Below are 26,087 nucleotides of genomic sequence, written 5' to 3'. Positions count from 1 at the left end.
TTGGCCCAGTGGTTTTGGAGAAGAAGTCGATAATGTGAAAGTTTACTGACAGACAGACGGAGGACGGGTGATCAGTAAATCTCACTTGAGCTTTCGTTTCGGGTGAGCTAATAAGATTGTTGATTGTATCTTGCTTTACGTCTCTCTCTCGAGAATTTTTCACTCATATGGAGACGACACCAAGATCGGTGAAGGACTTTAAATGTAGGCCTATGCTTGGCGCTTATGCCCATTGAACATTGAGGGTTCTTTAGTGTGCCACACCTACTGCAACACGGGACATCCGTTTTAAGGTCATCTCCGAGGACCCTTGAAATTCACACCTGATGCCGAGCGTTTGGCGATAGAACTGTCACTACCTGTTTTAACGACTTCGGTCTGTCGCGGCCGGGATTCGAACCCCGGCCTTCCACATGCGGGGCGAACGCTCTAATCTCTAGGCCACCGCGGTGGTTAAACGTCTAACTGCTTTCAACTTTCTCAGACTCCAGCTTCTTCAAACAATGTTTGATGCTAACCGATTGACCTCTTAAAAATGTATCAGTCGACACGAAAGACCACATCAACAGGGAAGAGAATTTCATTTATATGTGGTAACTATCACAGGGATCTGATATACAAAAATATTGTCATGATTACACAGTTCGGTACTACAATCTGTTTCATTTCAGCAGATTTGTTTCGGCAAAAAAATATTTTCAAGACCATACCTCTACCAAAACTTGTATTTCAGGTTACCTTTTTATGAATCGTCCTGTTTTGGTAGCCCGTCAGAAGAAGTGCGAAATATACTACTCAAAATTTGATAAGGATCATAGATATTTTTATGTTTAAAAAATTAATAACTGCATAACTGACAATATTGTGTCGAAGTGAAATCAAAAACGTATTCAACAAACTTGCACGTGCATTTCATGTCATGGAAAATGCGTTTCTCATCACAGTTTATGTGTTTGCTACCATTGCACGATTTTCACTCAGGCATCGGTGTCTGATTCTTTCTAAAATTTCAAACTCACTTGAGTGTTTACACTACGTTTATCAACACAATGCCCCCTCAACGTGTAAGGCGTCGACTGACGACAGAACAACTGGGCAGATGTATTGGAATGCTTGACGCTGGCTATTCACAACGTGACGTTGCAAATGCACTAAACGTCAGCCAGAGCGTTGTAAACAGGGCCTGGAACCGACAGCAAACTTTTGGTGCAGCAGCACACCGACATGGGGGTGGTCGTCAGAGGTCGACAAACCAACGCCAAGACCATTTTGTGGTTCTTCAGGCACGACGCCATCCCTTCTGGACAGCAACCAGCCTACGTAACGACCTCCTGAACGCCTCGGGGGTGAATGTGTCCACTCAGACGATACGGAATCGGCTTCACAATGCAGGTCTCAACTCGAGAAGGGCATGTGTTTGAGTCCCTCTGACTGTTCGACACCGGCGGGAGCGATTGGACTGGACTGAAGATCATGTCACTTGGACACAGAACGATTGGGTTCAAGTTCTGTTCACCGATGAGTCCAGGTATTGTTTGGATTTTACAGACAGGAGGCACCGAGTGTGGCGACATCAACGTGAACGTTTCCATGATGCCAACATCAGTGAACATGACCGTTATGGTGGTGGTTCCATCATGGTCTGGGGTGGAATCAGCAGGGATGGAAGAATAGATCTTCATGTCCTGGAGAGAGGAACAATGACGGGGATGCGGTACCGGGGTGAGATCCTCGATGTTTACGTCAGACCCTACGCTGGTGCTGTTGGCCCTGAGTTCATCCTTATGGATGATAACGCCCGTTCTCATCGCGCCAGGGTGGTGGAACAGTACCTTCAGCAAGAGACAATTGTCCGTATGGACTGGCCAGCACGCTCGCCGGATTTGAACCCGATTGAGCATGTATGGAACATGCTGCAGGTTGCCCTTTCCCGCCGTAGAGCACAACCCACGACTTTGGCAGAGCTCGGAAACGCCCTCGTTGGAGAGTGGAACAACCTTCCCATTGGAAACATCCGGGTGCTTATTGACAGCATGGCTCGACGTTGTCAAGCCGTCATTGATGCAAGGGGAGGCCATACCCGGTATTGACACTTCATCGACTAAGTGTAATGATGGACTATCCCCAAAAACTGTAATTCTTTCTCTGGTTTGCTGTTAACTTTTTGTAATGAAGTGCCTTTTGGTGTTGTTATCAGATTTCAAGCATTCCGTATTGATAAAAGTTCATGCCGTTCATGAATTTTCATTCATAACCAGAGTAAACACGTTTCTGAGTCAAATTTATGTCTTTTTGTTATGTTAGTGGTAAATTACACACATATAACCTAGTGATCCTTATCAAATTTTGAGTAGTATATATGAGTGTAATCAAAGCATGTTTTTATTCGATACACAGCGGCTTTTGAAATTTTAGCTGTATATCTACATGCAATTAGCTAAGACAAACATATTCCATTTTGAATAACTTTTATCCAATGCATACACATGTTTTTACACAAATGCTAATAATCAGAAGTCTTTCTGCATCACTGATTTCCGGTGTCGTTTAGGATTTTTGCCTCATCAATATCCGGATCCAACCTCCCATTAGGTGGCGTGAACAGTCATAATCTGATACCCCAGCACACGGGTTGTACGTCCTCTTGGCCTGGAAGTCTTCAGCATCTGTAAAGCATTTTCAAAAACAGTTATGTATTCCGGATTTACAGTATGTATCTTGGTTTTGTATTTTAGCATTGTTACGCGTATGAATGCATGTACATTAATAAAAGTAGTTCTGCAGTGGCTGACCCATGTGTTTGTTGTTGTGTATAGACAACATAACAAACACCGAAATCAATTTTCATTCTCGTGAAGTTCATATTTGTTTGAGTACTCGAGATATCTAAAAGTTCAGAGATAGAAATGTCTAGATAGATATTTAGTCACTCCACATGTTCAGTTTGGGGCTTTAAGGTAGCTCATTACACTAAATTTCAATTTAATGGCTCGTTAAAACACCTCGTATGAAGTATTATTTCACCATCGAAAAAGTGATACAAGCTCTGAAGTATTTTATATGATGATTGTATATTGCTTAACGTCTGTTTTGAGAATGTTTCACTCTTATGGAGACGTCACCAAAATCAGTCAAATTTAGACCTATGCTCGTCGCTTACGGCCATTGAGCAGTGAGGTTTCTTTAGCGTGCCACACCTGTCGTGACACAAGACATCCGTTTTAAAGGTCATCTCCGAGGACCCGTGACATTCATATCTGATGCCGAGCGTTTGGCGATGGAACTGTCACTACCGGTACCTGTTTTAACGACTTTGGTCTGTCGCGGCTGGGATTCGAACCCCGGCCTTCCGCATGCGGGGTGAACGCTCTGCGGTTAAGTTATATTTTATGATTTTTTGTGATTTATCCCGGAATGATAAAAAAAATGTGTTTTCTTTGCAAATAAGATACTCTAGAGTTCAAATTTCGCTGTGATTTGATGCATAATATGAATATCTAAGAAAACATGCCTAAACAACTCAGATATATATTTTAATTTTTACAATAAACAAGAGCACCGCAAACGGTACATAATACGCCCATGAAATGCTTACATAGGGTGTTTTTCTTGTGCTATAATTTGTTTAACTTTGCTTCAGGTAGTATCAGCCATCATGAGGCTGTGACAAACTTTTATATGAACAAAGGGTCTTAGCTTAAAAATCGAGATTTCCTCAAAATGGACCAAGTTCAACAACCTGTAATTTTTTCAAAAATTGAAGAAGAAAATCAAAATCCTTCCCCAGATGCACATCTTCAATACCCATAAAAACACTCCACAAAATAAGATGGTCCTCACTTGAAAACTGGGAGGAGTTGGGCGGACAAATTATGTACCCTCCATAGAATATTAATTTCCAAATATACTAAGTTCAACAACCTGTCATTTTCTCAAAAATTGTAGAAAATCAAAATCCTTCCCACATGCACATCTTCAATACCCATGCAAACACTCCACAAAATAAGAAGGCTCTCACTTGAAAACTGTGGGAGGAGTAGGGCGGACGAATTATGTACCCTCCATATAATAAATATTTCCAAATAAAGGGGCAAAACTCCTGGAAAAAGGTCGAAATGGATCAAAATTGCAGTATGATCTAGAATGACCCACAAAGAAGCTACACAGCACGTTTCAGCATGATATGTGAAAGGGAAATGAAATTATAAAGAGAAAACCCCGAACGGACGGACGGACGGACGTACAGACATCGCTGTACCATAATCCGTCCCGTCTAAAGACGGGCGTATAAAAATATCTATGAAAACTTTATTTGCTAATATTTTTGAATCTACGGATAAAATCTTCAAAAAACATGTCAGTTAGAAAAAAGATATATTAGAAAAATATTTCAAAGAGAAATTGAAATAAAATGGTCAAAATTCAGAAATATTACGAATTTTCTACTTTGAACCAAGCGCGATCGGAATTATAAAAAAAGTAGTAAGAAAACATTGTAATCAGAAAACTACGTTCCCTTGATGTAAAATGGTTCACAAATTAAATGACTTTATAAAGGAAACTAATTTCTTGATGAACACTGCATACTATGTAGCAACAATATGATTATTTTAGTCACTTCTATCAATTTTGGTCGGGATCGGTACTTTTTTCTCCAGTTTTAATATAGTGATTATATCTAGGTTTTGGTCATTTCGTTTTATTAGATATTCATACCATGCACCAAATCACAGCGAAATTTGAACTCAAGAATCTCTTATTTGCAAAAAAATCACCTTTTTTATCATTCCGGGGAAATTCATATGAAAGAACTGAGAGCTTGTCTTTCAATGGAGTAATCATATTGTAAATAGTTCGTACCTTCCCATGGCAGGGTATACGCAGCGCTCAATGATAACAGCACGCAGACGAGCAGACAAGCAGAGTAGAGAAGTACCTTCATGTCCGATTCCTGATGTCTGTAGAAAAAAAAAGTTATTTCTAATTTACATAAAATGAAAACTCAAATTGAAAAATCTTCACCAAAATCGATGCATGAAAGGAGTGATCAATCTCCTAACTCCTATAAGGAATACAAAATAAAGAGTTGGACAATCACGACCTCTGTATATACGAGAGGTGGGATCATGTGCCTAGGAGGAGTGAGTATCCCTTGCATATCAAGTAAATTGCCTGTACTGCCAGACCTATCCACAATAAACATACAATCATGTACATGATGTGACAATGTTACTTCTCTCCCGAGACTTTTTTAATTACCATGTTTTCTCTAAATTGATTGATTTTAATTTGTTATATCTAAAATTGCTCATATCAAGAAAATTGCAATTCATTATAGTCTTTTAATTTCCGTAAATTTCCTCATAGTCAATAGACATAATAAAATCCCTGTTTCGTTATATGTAAGGGAAATGTAGCTGCATATTTGCAGCTCTCTGGGAAATATTCGACAAACCGGAGAACCCTTTTCAAAACCTTCGATTTTCAGTGCCTTTTTAACTCACCTGAGCTGAAAGCTCAAGTGAGCTTTTCTGATCGCCTGTTGTCCGTCTGTCTGTCCGTAAACTTTTTATGACTTCTCCGGAACCACTGGGTCAATTTCAACCCAATTTGGCCAAAAGCATCCTTGGGTGAAGGGCTTTGAAATTTGTTCAAATAAAGGGCCATGTCCTTTTAAAGGGGATATATCCACAAAAATGCAAAAAAGAGGGTGGGGTCATTTAAAAATCTTCTTCTCGAGAACCACTGGGCCAGAAAAGCTGAAATTTATATGAAAGCTTCCTGGCATAGTGCAGATTCAAGTTTGTTCAAATTATGGCCCCGGGGGGTATGATGGGGCCACAATAGGGGATCAAAATTTTACATACAAATATATAAGGAAAATCTTGAAAAATCTTCTTCTCAAGAACCACTGAGCCAGAAAAGTGATATTTACATAAACGCTTTCTGACATATTTCGGATTTGAGTTTGTTAAAATCATGGCCTCGGGGGTAGGATGGGGCCATAAAGGGGTATCAAAGTTTTGCATACAAATATATTGGGAAAATCTTTAAAAATATTCCTCTCAAAACCTACTGGGCAAGGAAAGTGGAAATTTACATGAAAGCTTCCTGACATAGTGCAGATTCAAGTTTATAAAATCATGCCCCCCCCCCGGGGGGGTTACGATGGGGTCCCAAGGGGGGGATCAAAGTTTTACATACAAATATATAGGGAAAATCTTTAAAAATCTTCGTCTCAAAAACTGCTGGGCCAGGAAAGTTGACATTTACATGAAAGCTTCCTGACATAGTGAAGATTCAAGTTCATTAAAATCATGGCCCCCGGGGGTAAGATGAGGCGACAATAGGGGATCAATTTTTACATACAAATTTATAGGGAATATCATTAAAAATCTTCTTACGAAAAATCACTTGGCCCGAAAAGTTTACATTCACATGAAAGCTTCCTGACCTAGTCCAGATTCAATTTTGAAAAAAATCATGGCCCCCAGGAGAAGGTTGGGGTCACAATAGGGATCAAAGTTTTACATGTGAATGTATAGGAAAGATCTTTCAATATGAGCCAAGGTGACTCAGGTGAGCGATGTGGCCCATGGGCCTCTTAGTTTTTATTGCTACACGGTTATGCAAATTTTTAATGGTTATTAGAGTCCTCCATGCTAACTGCATGCTATGTACAATATTGTATTATATATTACTAATTACTTCTCTACAACACACAAGTTGTATTTATTTGAGAATGAATAATTTTGTTGTTCAGTGTTACATCGCCATCGCTGTTCTTGCGTCATCACTACCTTAAAATGTTAACAGAAAAAATTCTAACATATTTCCAACTGCACTTGTATCCAAATCAGAGTGGCGGGGATGGGGGGGGGGGACTAATGAAAATCATGAATTTAGTGCAGTACTTAAACCTATTAACAGAATCTTTTCATCCAAAATATTTGATTAAAATATTTTTAAGAATATTTGTTCATCCTCACGATAAATTACAGACTAGACATTTTGATACCAGACAGTTGCTTCTTCAAAAAAACTGGAAAAAGGAAATATTCATATCTAGTGATTCATTTTTTTTAAAAAAAAATACTTTGTTAAAAACCACCTTCATTTTACGCACATGTACTCTGTAGTTGATATGAAAAAGAAGCTAGAGTTCCTCATTGACAATATCTACATGTACGTAGTCTTTGGTGATCAGGTCTTCCAACAGGCAGTTGGAATTCCCATTGACACGTATTGTGCTCCTTTATTAGCTGACCTGTTTCTACATTTTTATGAGACAGAACTTATTCAAAAGTTCTACATGAGAAGAACAATTATCTTTCTGTGGCTTTCAATTCGACATTAAGATATATCGACGTCGTTTTATCTATTAGCAATAATAATTTTGATTCATATATCGATACTATATATTCCAGTGAACTCGAAACAAAACACATCAAAGAGTTTTCCACATCTGCTTTGTACATAGATATTTTATTGAACATAGATGTTAACGGCAAACTAACAACTTACCTTTATGACAAACGATATGACTTCAGCTTTTCCATTATCAACTTCCCATAATTATTTATGTAGCAATATTCAATTATCGCTTGCATATGTTGTTTGTCTCTCAACTGATTCGATATGTAAGAGCTTGTTCTATGTGTGGTCAGCTTTTTAATCGAGGCAGGCTATTGCCAAACAAATTGATGTTACAAGGATTTTAACAGTCTGCTAGTTTAAAGTCGACATTTTGCAAATTCTACGGTCGTTATAGCGATCTAGATTGCAAATACAAGCTTTCAATGGGCAAAATGCTGTCTGACTTGTTTCATACCAATTTTTAGTCCGTTCTTCACACATTAATTTTGACTACGGATAACTCCGTTTTAGGGCTCACTGCGGGTATGACCGGTCTACAGTGGATGCTTACTCCTCTTAGGCACCTGATCCCACTTTTTGTATAACCAGGGGTCCGTGTTTATTATATTCCTAATTTTGTATTCTTTATAGGAGTTATAACATTGATCACTGTTCGTTATATTCACCTTTTCACATAGATGTCATTGTTGCAAAAACCTATAAGGATGGAAATGAATCACCGCCTAACATAACTACATCAACAAACGAAATGCATATAGGATTGATTGATTGATGTTTTCCGCCACACTCAACAATTTTTCAGTTATTTGGTGGCGCCCAGTTTTTATTGGTGGAAAAGAGAACCCAGATACATTTATACCTGGGAAGAGACCACCTATCTTCCGAAAGTAAACTGGGAAACTTTCTCACTTATCGGCGCGAGCGGGATTGGAACCCGCGCCGACAGAGGTGAGAGGCCGTGTGATTTTGAGCGCGATGCTCTAACCACTCGGCCACGGAGGCCCCTGCAAAATTCATATGACTTGAAACTGAATTTCCGGTATTTTGATACTACATATATCACTAAAAGTTTGAGACGGCAATGCAAGAATAAAGCAATATAAGACCTCAACCTTGCACCAAAAATACCCTGCGCCGTAAATTGAAGGTTTTCCTAAGGAGTGGCTGTGTGGAAAATGTATCACATGAGTCAGTTACTCTTTCCTTTCAGAAGGTATTACATATTATTGATCCTTTTGAGAGTCTTACTTTGATTTTTATGGATTTAACATATAACAATTACCATTCCTTTCATAAATGTTCAATGATATAATACAATATCTTTTCTCTGGCACTATATATAACTGGTGATTGCGAGAGACTTGGGTAAATACACCCCGAATGTAGATACAGCTAGGAGATAAATAAACTTCAATTAGAAAAGTTCACACGAGGTTTCAGCTCAGGTGAGGTTTAAAGAAAAGTCATTCGAAAATGATTTGATATTACATGATTTATATTAAAACTAACTAAAATTCTACACCGTACAGAACTATAATGAACCTATTAAATTTTATAACAATTACACTTATATATTATGATTGCTGGACGTACTTACGAGATTCCCTCGGTCGCACACCACTGTCAATGTGTGATGAACCCCAGATCTTCAATTTATATAGAAACAATCAACCTACAAATTTAGGAAATTTTAACAAATTTCCATTATCTAATTAATTATCTCTCCAGAGAAAAATTTTCACCTCAAGAAATCATATGCTATCGGCAATTTGGAAATCAGTCCAAACCCATCTCGGTGATAACATGAGATACACGGATGTTGCATTCCCTTGATGCGGTAGAAATGCGAACTAATCGCTTCCAATATTCTCAAGATTTTACTGATTATGAACTTGCTGATATGCAGTTGTATTTGTGAATAAAAGAGACACTTAATTTGAGCAAATATCCATAACTCCTGAAGAATTGTGCTTATCATCACGTAGTACCATTACAAGACAATTTACGTCGTTCGAAACTAATAATCCCCAAAGGGTGCCACACCTTATTTAAATGTTCACAACAGAATATTCTGTTCAAAAGTCATATCATCTTGGAATGATTAATGAGAAATCTTCTTTGAAAGTTTTATTCAAGAACTATTCAAACAATTTTTAACCCCTCTCAGTTATTTACCCCCCTATTCGTATACAGACACTTTACTATAATTATGGGTTTCATACTACACATAGACAAAATCACTAAACGCCGAGTTTCATACTCCACACAGCACGTCACTAAGGATGCACTTGATTCAAAGTTCCGGACACAGTTTTCTCGAATCAAGTCATTCTGAACTATGATGGAGCACGCGTGGGCAATCAGATTTTAAAAATGGCGGAGAGTGGAGACTAATACGACCCACCATGGGAGATAAAAACTTGTTTTCAATGTGAAGATTGCAATTTACTTTTTTGACAATATGGAAGAGTTTGTGCGACATCCCTGTCTATTAGGTAAGCTGCTTTTAAGTGGCTGGGCCAGAAAAGTGGAAATTTACATAGAAGCTGTCTGACATAGTGCAGATTCAAGTTTGTGAAACTCATGACCCCTGGGGATAGTATGGGGCCACAGTAGGGGATCAAAGTTTTACATAAGTAATAATTGGAAAAAATCTTTTAAAAGTTCCTCCTTAAGAACCATTAGGCTAAAGAAGTTTACATTTGCACAAAAGCTTCCTGACATAGTGCAGATTCAAGTTTGTAAAAATCATGGTCCCCGGGGGTAAGATGGGGCACAGTAGGGGATCAAAATCTTACATACAAATATATAGGGAAAATCTTCTTAAAAATCACTGGCCAAGGAAGTTTACATTTACACGAAAGCTTCATGACATAGTGCAGATTCAATTTTGTAAAACTCATGGCCCCTGGGAGTAGGTTAGGGTCACAATAGGGATCAAAGTTTTACATGCGAATAGGAAAACTCTTTAAATATGAGCCAAGAGGACTCAGGTGAGCGATATGACCCATGGACCTCTTGTTTATTTTTGGTCTCAAGGTATATGTGTGTGTGTTTAAATCAGCCACTGGCAAGGTGAAGACAGAATTGAGCAAAGTAACGGTGTGTCTACTCAGTCTTGATATACCATGATATGTTACATAGGATTAATTTTTGTTGACTGTTTTTTAGACCAAGATGAGCAGAAGATGCATTCCATGACTGACACCCCATATGATATGGAAGAGAGCCCCTGAGAACGGAAACAACTTTCAGTGTAACAGCGGATGAACACTCCTCCTGTCACAAGTCCATCTAGATTCAGTAAAGTTGTAGTCTATTCTAGGAAGCAACAAGACGGATCTGGACAAAGACCATAGTGACTCAAGTTTTGGTGTCAGAAGACCATTTTGATTAAACACCACAGAGGTAAGAAGCTAGAATACCAGTCTTATCTGAGCATACCATTTAAGGATTCATTACTGAACAGTTGAAGGATAGTTACTATGACAAGAAAATGAACATTGAGGTCCATGTATTTAGAGCTTTCCACTTTTCTGTGGAAAGTCATATTGATATTGTTCTGTTTATTATTATTTTTTCTTACCATCAAAATGCTATCACTCCTTCAGACTTATCGAAACACTTTTTAGTTCATAATACAATGCTTTTTGAGAGATAATCAGATATCAACCTACATACTTGGATTTTGACTCTAATATTTGTTTTTAATAAATTCGATCAGTGCATACTATCTATTCAAGATTTATTACTGGATTCAGGTACTCTTCACACAATTCCTCTGAAAAAATATAGTTCCATTCATGATCAGTAGATACAACATTACAGCAAATGTTTAGAATATCGATGTGTATGTAATACGTAGAAGAAAACAAAATTAGCGTCAAATGATTTTAAGAAAATCACTTTTTCACCAGAAATGTAAATAAGAAGTATTCATATTCCTACGCTAGCTGCCTCCTCTTTTTCACGAAAATATAGGTCATTCTTCGATTGACAATTATATTCCTTTCCTGATTATTGTTCGTTAATTATCATACAATTTCTTCTGAGAGAGAATGTTAATCATTAATTTGTGTGTGTGTGTTTTCTTTTTTATAAGGATTTCTATGTATAACAGAGCACTTCTGGTAAATGCCGATGATTTTGACATCGGCATTTGTCTTATACAATACGTACGACTACGAGTTATCGACCGTTATAAACAAGCATGACGCTTTGTCAACACGGTTTCATAGACGCTGGTATTAAATATATGTAATCAGGTATTAAATATATGCAATCAGAGCAGAGGAAAACAACTGAACAGAAAAGAGAATAAATGTGATATCTAAAGGAAAACATGTTACCATTGGTAACGGTAGTTTTGAAAGACAAAAGGCTATCAAATCATTTTATTAAAGTAATACATATATGTGGGTTTTTCCAACTTCTAAAAATATAACACACGTAAGAAATGTACCAGTGACGATGTTTTGTTTTTCTTTTTTAAAGGTACACAACTTATCAACATTTATATTGCAATTTATTTGATTTCTGCTTGTTGTCAGTGAACAAAGTAAAGAAAAATTACATCTGCAATATTCACGGCAAGACAGCTCGGTATTGCGTAAATGAGGTACTAGGTGGTACTTTTGCATGGAAAAGAAGTTTACGCAGAAAAGTTTATTGAAATCTCTCGTTTACGAAATTCCCTGCAATTCAAAATGATTCCCATGTTTTTTCTCTCTCCAATATATAAATAAAATTTATTAAGGCAATGTATACATTTCTTGTTGAATAAGTGCATATGTTGCGATCCTCATGTACAAAATTTATGAATTCATAAGGATAAGAAAATACAAATATAACCATAACAGAGAAAATTTTAAAAAATAGGAGGGGTGGATTAAAGGTTTGGAAATGAGATATTTCTACTTTTTTTTTATCAAGAAAGGGGACACACATTTGATTCTGGGGTGGGCATTTTTTCAATTAAAAAAGAAATAACCCAATTGGGCAATTTATTTTCTAGGAAATAAAATTAGATGGGGAGGGGGATATCATAGTAAATATTTACAAAGTGATTTTCACCTTCTTGATTTTTGCATTACTCTATATATGTATTTTTCAGCTAATATAAAGACAAGATTTTAAATTATCCTTTTTTAGTATTGTTCATGTAATTGTACATTTTTTTCAAGATTAAAAGGTCAATGACAGGTGTGCGCACTGTTTGCTAGTGAAGCAAGACTGGTCACATTATTTGCTACGAGTAAATTAAAAGTCGAATTTCTTGGATATGGGGTAACCCATATCTATTCTTGTTATGGGTTAGGGTTAGGGTTAAAGGGTTAAGGTTGGGATTAGGGGTTAGGGTTAGGGTTATAACATAATTACGAGTTCGTTTGGAGGTTCATCTCGTCACTGTCAAGTGAAAATCACGTGTTGTATGTGGACGGAGTTAACTATTAGTATAAATATAAAGCTCTGGCGTTGAATTTGCCCATTTTGTTTCTTCGGATATATGAATAGGTAAAAAAATAATCAGGTATTGTTTTTATCTTAATTCTATACAATTTAATTTGATAAACCGGAACTTATCTGGATATAATTTTTACTTGTACAAATTATTCTTTTTCAGTTTTCTCTAGTTAACATGTGTGAAACAGAAGTTTTGATAACAACTGGAGAAGACAAGAGGTACTGTGAGCAATGCTCACTAAGAATAGCCCAGCTTACCCCAATCTCCCAAAGGGTGTTGGTAATGGCTATAAACTACCTCTTTTCTGAGTGTAAAAAACAAATGGCATGACAAACCGAACCATATTGCTACTTCGATGTCCAGTGCGCGTGACCTTTGACCTTTTGACCCAAAAATCGATAGGAAACATTTTCATCCCATGGGTAGTCCCTATGTATGATATGGTGACTGTAGGTTGAAAGGATAACGCTTTAGAGCCCTGAAACCATATTGCTACTTCGATGTCCAGTGCACTTGACCTTTGACCTTTTGACCCCAAAATCGATAGGGAACATCTTCATCCCATGGGTAGTCCATATGTATGATATGGTGACGGTAGGTGGAAAAGATAATGCTTTAGAGCCCGGAAACCATTGCGTCTACAGACGGACGGACGGACAGACAGACAGACGGACAACCCGATTCCAGTATACCCCCCACAACTTGTTGCGGGGGGTATAAAATACGCAATGTCTTGTTGTCGAGTTTGAAAGTAATCATTTTGAAGCTGAATCTTTCTTGAAAAGCGATTCAACCCTGTGTATAAGATACTATAGAATAGGCAATATCGCCCAAGATCTGTGGCTGCGTTTCACTTGGGACATTGATGGTATAGTAGGAATTCTCAACAATTTTTCAGATATTACTACTCCGTTTTCGTATATCAGTATATTACCGAGAGGAGAGAAAAGTTTAATTGATGTATACCCAGTATTGAGAAAACATTTACCGTTACAGTTGTACAATTCTGACGGTATGCAGTTAGGGTTAGGGTTATGACATTCGAAAACCTTCAGGCATTTTTGGTTGCCGGACGGCATTTTGGGTTACCTTGGAGGGCCTACGTTTTGACTCCAGGCATTTTGGGTTACTCGGAAGGCCATCGTGGTTACCTCAGCGGGAAACTTTGGTTACGTAGCAGGCTATTTAGTCACCCAGAGGGCAACTTTGGTCACTTCGCTAATTTGAAAAAAAGTCCAAGTGGGTGGACCTTAAATTGGGGACATGTTTTCTAGGTGTTTTAGACCATTCTAAGACGATTGAGACCCACTTTTGAAAGTCCAAAAATTGAGGATAATTTTTTTAAGGGGCCATAATTTTTGGTCCCGATGAGATTCGGGACCCCATTAGGGGTCATTCGGAAGGCCTTTTCAGAGTCTATCGGACCCACTCAAGGCAAATGCCCCAGTGCCTAGCAGGAGTCCGGTAGGAAGCAAAAACCAACATTTTCCAATTTTGGACCCAAATCGAGGTACAGGACCAAGACTTGGTCGAGGGCCCTTCTTAGGGATCACGCTCGACCCCTATGGGGCCCGTATATCCCCTCGGGATCGGGAACCCTATGTTTCGCGACCTCTTTTTGTGAGAGTTGATGCTCCGGGTCGATGGGGCAAAAATGACCCACTTTGTCTTAGAACCCCCTTCGGGGCCGGCCCCCTAACCCCCCTGGGGCCAGTTGGGGTCCGAAGCCCTACGAGTTTTCACCCTTTATTTACCAGACCTGGTGTTCTCAGGGTGTTGGAGATATTTTGGCCCTACTGGGGCCATAGTCCTCCCAGGGGCCAGCCCTTGCCCCACATGGGGCCAAGCAATCCATGTTGGGGTCCGAAACCCCTTTTGGGTTTAGGGTTAGGGTAACCCCTTTTTGGAAGACCTGCCCTTATGGGGTCGATGGGGCTAGAGGGTCCCACAGGGGGCGAACTCGACCCCCATTGGGTCACCGGGTCCCAGGGGTCGTCAGGGTAGGGGTCGACATTTTTTGACTTCTCACTGTGTCCCCTTCGATGGGGCCAGACCAGACTCTTTTTGTGGGGTCAAAATATCTACCTCACGAAAGTGGAGCATAGGGTCCCCAACTCGAAAGAGGGACCAAAGGGTCCTTTAAGGGTACAATAATGATACTTTTTGGGCCAACTTGCCCCCTTTATAATCATAAGTCATGTGTGTTGGGCCAACTTTTTAGACTTGCTGCTGAGCCCTACTGGGGCAAGACCGACCCCATTGTTCCTCGTGGGGTCCGTTAGGGGCTTTCAATGTATTGGCGTTATCCCATGAAATAAAAGACAAAAAATACAAAGACGTTTGAAAGAAATTTTATGAAGTACATGTACCCACCACCCACATATTACATGAAACAATGCTGTCTTTCATTATAGTCACAAGTGTCCAGTTCACCAAATCACCTAATCACTGCTGTGAGGAGAGGTCACTGTAAAATAAACATAAACAACCTTTACTGAAGATGGGGTGATGATAAATTGAAGTAATGTTTTCAAAGTAAGAAATATGCTTACCTTCTGGAGAGCCGCCTCATTTCCGTGCGCAGTCGGTCTGTAGTCTTGTTGAGCCAGCCCGCTGCCAGCCGGCTCTACAGGGTCTTCAACAGGAGGATCCTTCATCTGTGTCCTCCAGGGGAGGCGTACCTGATGCTGGACGCAGTGCCCTCTCGGAATGATGTCTCGACACAATCGGCAAAGGGTCTCCACCTCCGTTCGCGTAAAGGACCGCCTTGCGTGCTGGGTAAGCGACTGTAAAAGAAGACATAGACAACTGTTACCAAAGATGTAATTTTGAAATGAAGTGAAGATGTTCGATAGAAGAGAGAATCTTACCTCGTTTATCGTAGTGTCCCAGGAAGTGCTTGGGGCTGGTGACGGCGTCTGGCTGAAATAAAAATAACGAAGTTTTCAAGAAAGTGTTACACAATTCAATCAGTGGAAGAAAAGATTTACCTCTGGCAGGGGCCTCAACCGCCCGGTCATAGCTCCTTGGATCCTTCCAGTGACGAAGAAGGCCGAGTCTCTTGCCCTGGCAAGGTTGTAAAACCTGTCATTGGTTTCCGAGGCGTGCCAGCATCTCCCGTATCCATGGATCAGCCCGTCGAGTTTAGGTGGCCACCGCCTTCCTGTACTGGGATGCTGAGAGCTGGTTGTCTGGTCCGTGGACCGCACACCATAGTTGGGTTAGGCCGGCGTACACGCCCTGTCTCGACAGTGGACGGACGGGTCCATCTATCTGGTCTACTGTCACCCAGATCGATTCCTCCCGCATCCTGTGGTGATTCTACCCTGTGAGTCCCTGGAAGCCAGTAATGAAGTTTAGTAACATCGTACACAGTGGTTGCATCACGGCGAAAACGGCTGGCGCCACATAACCCGTCTTGTGCCTGGTGACCTGTCAATAAAGAAATCATTAGAAACATGCCAATCAATATCAAGAAAAGTAACTAAGTAATCTTTTAAAAATAACTTGCCATTAGTATCGCTCCCTGATCTCTAACTTCCACATCTGCTATGACCTGCGGGGTGATCCCCATCAGGGCTCTGATGCGCTGACCGTTGTCTATGAGGAGACGGAACTTCAAGTTCCGGACACGGCGAAGGACCTCGACATTGGTGAAAGTCTGTGACCTGGACAGCCTTATGTTGATGGCCCTGATGTAGGCCGAGTTGAGCACCTGGGGGATTTGTTCTGGTGTCACCATGCAGGCTGTAGGGAAAGCAGAGATGAATAAATGATGGAATTACATATACACAAATATCAGACAACAATGAAGGAAAGGAACTCACCCATGACTTTGACCTCCATCACGGACCTCCTCTCCCGGGTTTTCCGTTGTAGACGTCTTTGAGTCCTCTTCAGATCCGAGTCTGCGCTTTCTGTTCGGTTAGGGTTAGGGTTTAGGGTTTAGGGTTAGGGTTTAGGGTTTAGGGTTAGGGTTAGGGGTTAGGGGTTAGGGTTAGGGTTAAGGTTAGGGTTAGGGTTAGGGTTTGGGTTTGGTTAGGGTTATAACATAATTACGAGTTCATTTGGAGGTTCATCTCGTCACTGTCAAGTGAAAATCACGTGTTGTATGTGGGCGGACTTAACCATTAGTATAAATATAAAGCTCTGGCGTTGAAATCGTCCATTTTGTTTCTTCGGATATATGTATAGGCAAAAAATAATCAGGTGTTGTTTTTATCTTAATTCTTGTGAGACTTTGAAATGTAACTGACCACGTGATTACTAATTGAAATATTTGAATTTGATAAACCGGAACTTATCTGGTTATAATTTTTAATTGTACAAATTATTCTTTTTCAGTTTTCTGTAGTTAACATGTGTGAAACAGAAGTTTTCATAACAACTGGAGAAGAAAATACGCAATGCCTTGTTGCCGAGTTTGAAAGCAATCATTTTGAAGCTGAATCTTTCTTGAAAAGCGATTCAACCCTGCGTATAAGAGACTGTAGAATAGGCAATATCGCCCAAGATCTGTGGCTGCGTTTCACTAGGGACATTGATGGTATAGTAGGAATTTTCAACAACTTTCCAGATATTACTGCTCCGTTTTCGTATATCAGTATATTACCGAGAGGAGAGAGAAGTTTAATTGATGTATACCCAATTTCGAGAAAAGATTTACCGTTACAGTTGTACAATTCTGACGGTATGCAGTATTTGAAATGGACAAAAGGTTTTAAATGCTTAGAAGGGGATGGCTTTGATTTTCACTTGACTCTCTTACCAAGAGAAGGAAATTTGCATTATCCTAAGTACAACAGACGTGAATTTCAGAAGTTGCAGTATGCTTATTATGAAGATTTAAGAAAGCAACTTTCAAATACTAGAATGAATTTGGATGAAAAAAGTTTGTCCAGAAGTACAATGAAGAAAAACGTAATTTCCGATATAAGAAAATTGCATGTTTTACTAGATGACCGAGAATTTATTTTGAACACCCTCGACAAAAGTCTTCAAAAGATGCACAGAATTGAAAATTTTAATCTATGTATCATTACATTCAAATTTGGTGATAGAGATCATTCAAGTCCAATAGAAATAAATGCTTTTAATGTGTACGCAGCTGATGTGAGCATTCATGCTGCCTTTACCATTTCATCGCCTATTTTGTCACAAAGTTTGTTTTGGTCGCGCTATGGTTTACAGGACATCGTTGGTGATAGGGGAAATGTTGTTCCAACATTTACCCTGCGATCCAAGACTTGCACGATAACTGATTCATTATTTTCCTCTTAAGAAAGCAATCAGTGAAATCAATGAAACGAGTTTGATTTTTGTTAAAACTACTTCCTGTGAAATGTTTATCCTAGTTATAAATAAAACTTTATTTTTTCTTGATGAGTAGTGTTTTTTCAATGCCAAGAAATGTGTTATCCATAAACCATTTCAGAAAAAGAGTTAAAAAGAATTTATCTCTTCAATACAAGAAGTGGAAGTTTAACGTTATCTTAGATAATTTAGATAAATACGGTGAGGCGAATGACATTCAAGAAAATCAAATACTTACCCATTACTTTAGATAGTTAAACAAATTTGATGCAAATCTGAAAGAAAAATTAAGCACCAACTATAATATTTAATAAGAATGTGTACAGGACCGCTATAAAGGAAACCTACTTCTAACCCAGGTCCTCTACAGCTAAACTCTAACTGATTGAAATGTGATGCTTCCGCGCTTATATATCCCAGCCCCAATGAGGGTTGAGGATAAAGGTAAGGATTAATTTTTAGGGGTTGAGGATAAGTGTGTGAAGGTGAAGGAAAACCAATTGAGAACTGAGGATAAAATAGTGAGGGTTGAGGGTTAATTTTTAAACGTTGAGGATAAGTGTATGAGAGTTGAGGATAAGCAATTGAATGTTGAGGATAAATTTATGAGGGTTGAGGATTAGTTTTTAAGCGTTTAGGACAAGTGTCCACGGTTTGAGGATAAGCTTTTGAGGGTTGAGGATAAAATTATGAGGGTTGAGGATTAATTTCTAAGTGTTGAGGATAAATGTTTGAGGGTTGAGGATAAGCAATTGAAGGCTGGGGATAAATTTCCATGAGTTGAGGATTACTTTTTAAGCGTTTAAGATCCGTGTCTGAGGGTTGAGGATAAGCTTTTGAGGGTTGAGGATAAATTCTGAGGGTTGAGGATTAGTTTTTAAGTGTTTAGGATCAGTGTCTGAGGGTTGAGGATAAGCTTTCGAGGGATGAGGATACAATTCTGAGGGCTGAGGATTAATTTTTAAGGGATGAGAATAAGTGTATGAAGGTTAAGGATAAGGAAGTGAGAGTTGATGATAAATTTCTGAGGGTTGAGGATTAGTTTTCAAGCGCTGAGGATAAGTGTTTGATGGTTGGGGATAAGCAAGTGAAGGCTGAGGATCAATGTAAAAGAGTTGAGGATAATTTTTAAGTGATGAGGTTAAGTATCTGAGGATTGATGATAAGCAAGTGAGGGTTGAGGATAAAATTCTGAGGGCTGAGGATTAATTATGAAGGGATGAGAATAAGTGTATGAGGGTTAAGGATAAGGAAGTGAGGGTTGAGGATAAAATTATGAGGGCTGAGGATTAATTTTTAAACGATGAGGATAAGTGTCTAAGGGTTGAGGATAAGCTTTCGAGGGCTGAGGATAAAATTCTAATGGCTGAGGATTAATTTTTAAGCGACGAGGATAAGTCTCAAAAGGTTGAGGATAAGCTCTTGAAGGCTGAGGATAAAATTCTGAGGGCTGAGGATTAATTTTTAAGCGTTGAGTATAAGTGTATGAGGGTTGAGGATAGGGCACTATGACGTGTTCCGGGTGCAGGATTGCAGGACTCCGCCCAGTTTTTGTCAGGTTACTTTCTAAGCGTGTTTCTTCTTGTCTTGGTAGCTGTTAGAATATATAAAAATATTTGCAATAAATTAATGAGGTATATGGAAAAACCTGGCCGGAATAGACCGAGCTCGACAAAAATACTACTCTAAAACTGATGGAATAGACTGGTTGAACTGGCACTATCTCCTAAAACACTTTGAGTATTTTCATTAGGTCAACTTTCCGCACATCTGTGAAACCAGGGCTATTAGAATATATAAAAATATTTGAAATAAATTAATGAGATATATGGAAAAACCTGGCCGGAATGGACTGAGCTCGACAAAAATACTACTCTAAAACTGACGGAATAGACTGGTTGAACTAGCACTATCTCCTAAAATACTTGGAGTATTTTCATTCGGTCAAGTCTCCGCACATCTGTGAAACCAGGGCTACTACAATATATAAAAATATTTGAAATAAATTAATGAGATATATGGAAAAACCTGGCCGGAATGGCCCGAGCTCGACAAAAACACTACTCTAAAACTGATGGAATAGACACTTTGAACTTGCACTATCTCCTAAAATACTTTAAGTATTTTCATTCGGTCAAGTTTCCGCACATCTGTGAAACCAGGGCTACTAGGATATATAAAAATATTTGAAATAAATTAATGAAGTATATGGAAAAACCTGGCCGGTATGGACGGAGCTCGACAAAAATACTACTCTAAAACTGATGGAATAGACTGGTTGAAGTGGCACTATCTCCTAAAATACTTGAAGTATTTTAATTCGGTCAAGTTTCCCCACATATGTGAAACCAGGGCTATTAGAATATATAAAAATATTTGAAATACATTAATGAGATATGTGGAAAAACCTGGCCGGTATGGCCTAAACTCATCAAAAATACTACTCTAAAACTGATGGAATAGACACGTTGAACTGGCACTATCTCCTAAAATACTTGGAGTATTTTCATTCGGTCAAGTTTCCGCACATTTGTTAAACTAGGGCTATTAGAATATATAAAAATATTTGAAATAAATTAATGAGATATATGGAAAAACCTGGCCGGAATGGCCCGACCTCGTCAAAAACACTACTCTAAAACTGATGGAATAGACTGGTTGAACTGGCACTATCTCCTAAAATACTTGGAGTATTTTCATTCGGTCAAGTCTCCGCACATTTGTGAAACCAGGGCTATTAGAATATATAAAAATATTTGAAATAAATTAATGAGATATATGGAAAAACCTGGCCGGAATGGACCGAGCTCGACAAAAATACTACTAAAAAACTGATGGAATAGACTGGTTGAACTGGCACTATCTCCTACAATACTTGGAGTATTTTCATTCGGTCAAGTTTCTGCACATCTGTGAAAAAAGGGCTATTAGAATATATAAAAATATTTGAAATAAATTAATGAGGTATATGGAAAAACCTGGCCGGAATGGACCGAGCTCGACAAAAATACTACTCTAAAACTGATGGAATAGACACGTTGAACTGGCACTATCTCCTAAAATACTTGGAGTATTTTCATTCGGTCAAGTCTCCGCACATCTGTGAAACCAGGGCTATTAGAATATATAAAAGTATTTGAAATAAATTAATGAGGTATATGTAAAAACCTGGCCGGAATGGACCGAGCTCGACAAAAACACTACTCAAAAAGTGATGGAATAGACTGGTTGAACTGGCACTATCTCCTAAAATACTTGGAGTATTTTCATTCGGTCAAGTTTCCGCACATCTGTGAAACCAGGGCTTAGGGTTAGGGTTAGGGTTAGTGTTAGGGTTTAGGGTTTAGGGTTTGGGTTTAGGGTTATAGGAAGACCAAGCGCTTTGATTTTTTATTTTGATTTTTTTTCTAAAAATAGATGACAAATTCCGAATTTGAAATAAGAACATATAAATAGAACCAATTGCATTATGGGATAATCACATGAATTTTGAAGTCATTACGTGGAGTTTTCAATACTGTTGATGATTTGTGTTTTTGGAGTGAACCGAAATGAATTCTGTAGATAGTTTATGAAAGGTATGTTCAGTTGATCAGAAATAGTAAATGCTTGCAATATATAGATTGCTGTTTCCATTGTTGATAATACGGGTTGTTTTGGATAAAAGGAATATTATAGATATGTGCTGATAAACAACACAGAGTGACGGTAATTTGTAGACAAAAAATGTACGTCGTATTCATTGTTGTTTATCCCAATATAATGTGATTTGAACATGCATTGTACCGATCGGTATTATCACTATGTTGAGCTTTGTACTTAATAATTGAAGATGTTTTTATAAGTTATTGCAAGAGAGTATATATAAAATAGGTAATTGTACAAGCATTTTAGAGATTATTCTTTATTTTACTGGCTTTGTCCAATTATTTAAAGGTATGTTAGCATAATTATACAGATTCACAGTAGCATGTTCACCCTATACAGGACACACGTCATACTCTGCACAACATACACTCTATCATGTCGAGGATATCATGTATCCTAACCACTAAACCCCATCCCCTTCACCTGCCCCAAGCACCTTACACACATCATCTTGTACCCTTCATCTTACATGTTACAACCCATGCACCCTTTACCTAACAATGTACCTTATATCCCGTACCTTACACCATATAACACACCCTGTACCTTACATCCCTGTACCATGCACCTTTTAACTTACAGCCTATACTCTACACCCTACACCTTACACCATGTACCCTACACCAAATAGCACCTTATACCCTGTACCCTTTATCCTGTACCCTATACCCTATATCTTGCACCCTTTACCCTATACCCTGCACCCTATAACATATACCCTATACCCTGTACCCTTTATCCTGTACCCTATACCCTATACCTTGCACCCTTTACCCTATACCCTGCACCCTATAACATATACCCTATACCCTGCACCCTATACCCTACACCCTGTACCTTATACCCTACACCCAACACCCTGCACCCTACACTTTGTACCTTATACCCTGTACCCTATACCCACACCCTATACCCTATACCATGCACCCTATACCCTGCACCTTATACCCTATACCCTGCACCCTATACCCTGTACCTTATACCCTGTATCCCTACACCCTGTACCTTACACCCTCTACCCCTATATCCTGCACCTTATACCCTGTACCCCTATACCCTTTACCTTACATCCTGTACCCCTATACCCTGTACTATACACCCTGTACTCCACTACCCCTGTACCTTACACCTTATCATTCACAATCACTTTGTATAATCCTTCACAATGCAAATTTCCAAAATCGTACTATGCATGACTGAATATTTTTTATGTTATAGATGCTGTGAAATGGAGTGGCTGTTGCCGTCTAGTGATGATTCTGTTAGCCAGATAGCCCACGAAAATGCCTTATCTGTGTGTGCGAATTATCTTAGATATGAGAATATTTATGACTATTTACATCGAATGGAGGAAAATGTTATTTGCACGCGCAGTGTGAATATCACATTTGGGGAATATTCCCTATTATTAGATAAGAAATGTGATGTTGATGGCGTAGTTATGGAGTTGAAGGAATTAAAAGCTGTTAAATTCCCCGTGTTTTACCTAAACATTCTGCCCAGAGGTGAGGCTAGTATAATTCCAATGTACTCCATTCTGAAGAAGCACTTAAACCTTAGAAATTATTCAAATCATTCATTGTCTGCATTGACCAAATGCAATGGTTTACAACTTTTCAGTTCCTACGGATGGCAGATTAATATTGTTTTCCTTCCCGAACAAAATATACCGACGGTGGTCCCTATCCCCAATGGTTTTCAATGCAAAAAACTTGCATACCAGTACTTTATTAATTTCAAAGAAGCGTTCCAATCACGTCTCTTAAAACTGACTCCCAGACAGAAGACGAAAGACACGTTCAAGAAAAATTCCTTATTTAATGTTTTAAAATGGAGAATTTTGTTGAAAGATCAGAGTTTCATTATGGGCCTATTAGATGAAACATTGTCAGCAATTCCAGCTCCGAGGCATTATTGTAGTTCGATTTTTGCATTCAGATTTGGAGAAAGAGATGAACAGACAGTCGATGTGGAAAAGGATTTTCACATTGATTTAGTTTCAGAGCTTACAACGCATATTGCGATAACATTCAAGAGTGCGTCTGAAAATATGCACCTGTTTTGGGCTAGAGAAGGAATACAAAGACTGGTTGGTTTTCGGGGAAGTCTTTGTCCATCGATGTCGTTTAGGGAGTGCTGCAATTTTCAAACTAATTTAGATGGTCGAGCAATTGATATTGGTATTCAACTGAAAAATATCTGTAAATTTCCTGACAATCTTCGGTTTTTGCAATTATATGCAGATACGCCACACATGTATTGCAATACAAAACATCCCGTGTCAGGGATTATAGCAACTTGTAATCTGCTTCATCCCAAATCAACATCACGGTTGGATCGGTTAGCCGAAGAATACATGTCTGTTTGTCATGAGAACGGCTTGAAATTGGAAGAGTGCATTCCAGTTAGACTTGAGCAGGTTGTCGCACTGGACGAAATTCCAGAAAAGATAAATCCCAACGACTATTTTCATGTAGACCGTGTACGTGCCCTGATGGAAACCCATCCCCTGGTGGTTCCATTTAAGGAGAGGATCCTTTACTCACGTCTAGAATTAAGCTTCCTATCCGTGTTGAAGGACATTGCTGAACACATTTTCCTGAAGTTAAAATCTTTAAAAGAAACCTACCAGGGTTCGGGGAAAATGCTTCCCAGCTGGGAAGCATACCAATATGAACTTTGTAATGAAATATTTTGGAGGTGGAAATTAAATTGTAAATCGGATTCCATTCTAGCCCGAAATTTGGGACCCGGAGATGGTAGAAATAACAGGGCTTTGACTTGCCTGTCTGGCTTTATGTGTCTGGATTCATGCACTGAATGTGCTCTGGAGGAAAACACTCCCCCGCCCTTACATCACTGGACCCTTAAAGAAACTCAAAAGGAAAGAATTTGTAGGCTGTTTTCATTTGGCGATTTCTTATCCTGCAATGACCCTGTACTGGGAAGTCGAACGCTGTTCCTTTTGATTGAAGAAATGAAATGTTGTAGAGATGAAAACAGTGTTATTCCAACATTGCTAGCAGACCTGCGTAAAGTGAGTAAGCCATCGTGGTCCACATGTGTTATGTCCGTCACAGCGGAGCATTTATGTGACGATTTCAGCAAAGTGGAAGTCTTTAAGTACCCGATGACTTTCGGAAGGGCTTTACAGATGATAAAAAATGAAGAAAGAGATGTGAAAGCCATCTTGCTGGCTGGACTTTGTGAACTGCATCTTAATTTTTTCCCGTCTTATCGGAAGAGAAATGGCTTTGGATGGAATAATTTTCAAATTTCAAAGATATTCTACGAAGATGCACTTGCAGATGAAAATGATTTCAATGTAAATCTACTTACCACAAATATCATTGATGAACTAGAGAAAGAGGACTTAGTATTCAGAAGCCGATTAGTTAATTCTTTCTCCGAGTTTCCTTGGGTTTGGGAGACCTGTCACCGGTTAAGAGGGATGGAATTGAAGAAGCAGGATTTGCTACATATTTTAGCCTTTGTATCCTGCGTGTGTTTAGTCCAAAACGGATACTACGTCAAATTTAAATCTTTGTTAGCATACCTTGACAAAATGCCTCTTTCCCATCGAGATCTTCAAGAACTGAAAGTTCTCTCTGTGTTTCATCTACGGGGGCCACTAGCTAAAACGGTGTATCGTATATACGAAGACATACCCCATTCCTTTCCCACTGCGACTGAGCGTTTGAAAGTGGCGTCAGACAATGAAGACACTGAGGATGTAAATATTGAACCAGAAATGGAAGATTCCGTAGAGGAGGATGATTGTGCAAGTAAGGAACAAGTAGATCTTGTACCTGTGAGGCATGTTCCAGCTAGGGTTCATGTGCCATGGAATGCTGTTGAAATGAGGATCCTAAGAGACACTATAAAGGACATAAAGGAACCTAAGAAGGTTATGTATTCTAGATATCAAAGATGCTGTCAAGAAAAGGGAATACCTGACAGAACCTATAATGCCTTTGCAGCGGCAGTACAAAGGGAGATAAAGAGATGCAATAAGAATTGATACATTAAAAATTGAATTACAATTTATTGTTCATAAATGGCCAATGTATATGAAAACAATTTCACTTTCCAAAGAAACTTAAGTATAGAGTTTCACTCTTTAAAAAACACAAATTAAACCAAGGGACACATTTTGTGTAAAGGAAACATAAAAATTCATTATCTGGTTATTGAAACCCTGGGTATTCAGGTAGACCTCCGATCACAAAGTAAGATGTTGGATTTGTACAGCGAGTCAATCTTATAACACACCCTTTTCCTCCAC

General features: G+C 38.9%; 2 long non-coding RNA genes across 2 annotated transcripts; one reads left to right on the top strand and one right to left on the bottom strand.

The window, feature by feature from the left end:
- Positions 1-2,457: 2,457 nt before the first annotated feature.
- Positions 2,458-9,004, bottom strand: LOC125683431 (uncharacterized). Its single transcript, XR_007372952.2, has 3 exons — positions 8,975-9,004; positions 4,861-4,958; positions 2,458-2,666 (listed from the first exon to the last, which is right to left on the bottom strand). It is a non-coding gene; the product is annotated as an uncharacterized LOC125683431 (long non-coding RNA).
- Positions 9,005-21,488: 12,484 nt separating this feature from the next.
- LOC130047044 (uncharacterized) lies at positions 21,489-23,267 on the top strand. The gene is made up of 2 exons (XR_008796104.1): positions 21,489-21,732; positions 23,021-23,267. It is a non-coding gene; the product is annotated as an uncharacterized LOC130047044 (long non-coding RNA).
- Positions 23,268-26,087: the final 2,820 nt, after the last annotated feature.

Source organism: Ostrea edulis, chromosome 6 (assembly GCF_947568905.1).
Source record: "Ostrea edulis chromosome 6, xbOstEdul1.1, whole genome shotgun sequence".
Taxonomy (NCBI): domain Eukaryota; kingdom Metazoa; phylum Mollusca; class Bivalvia; order Ostreida; family Ostreidae; genus Ostrea; species Ostrea edulis.
This window is presented reverse-complemented; position numbering and strand designations above follow the sequence as displayed.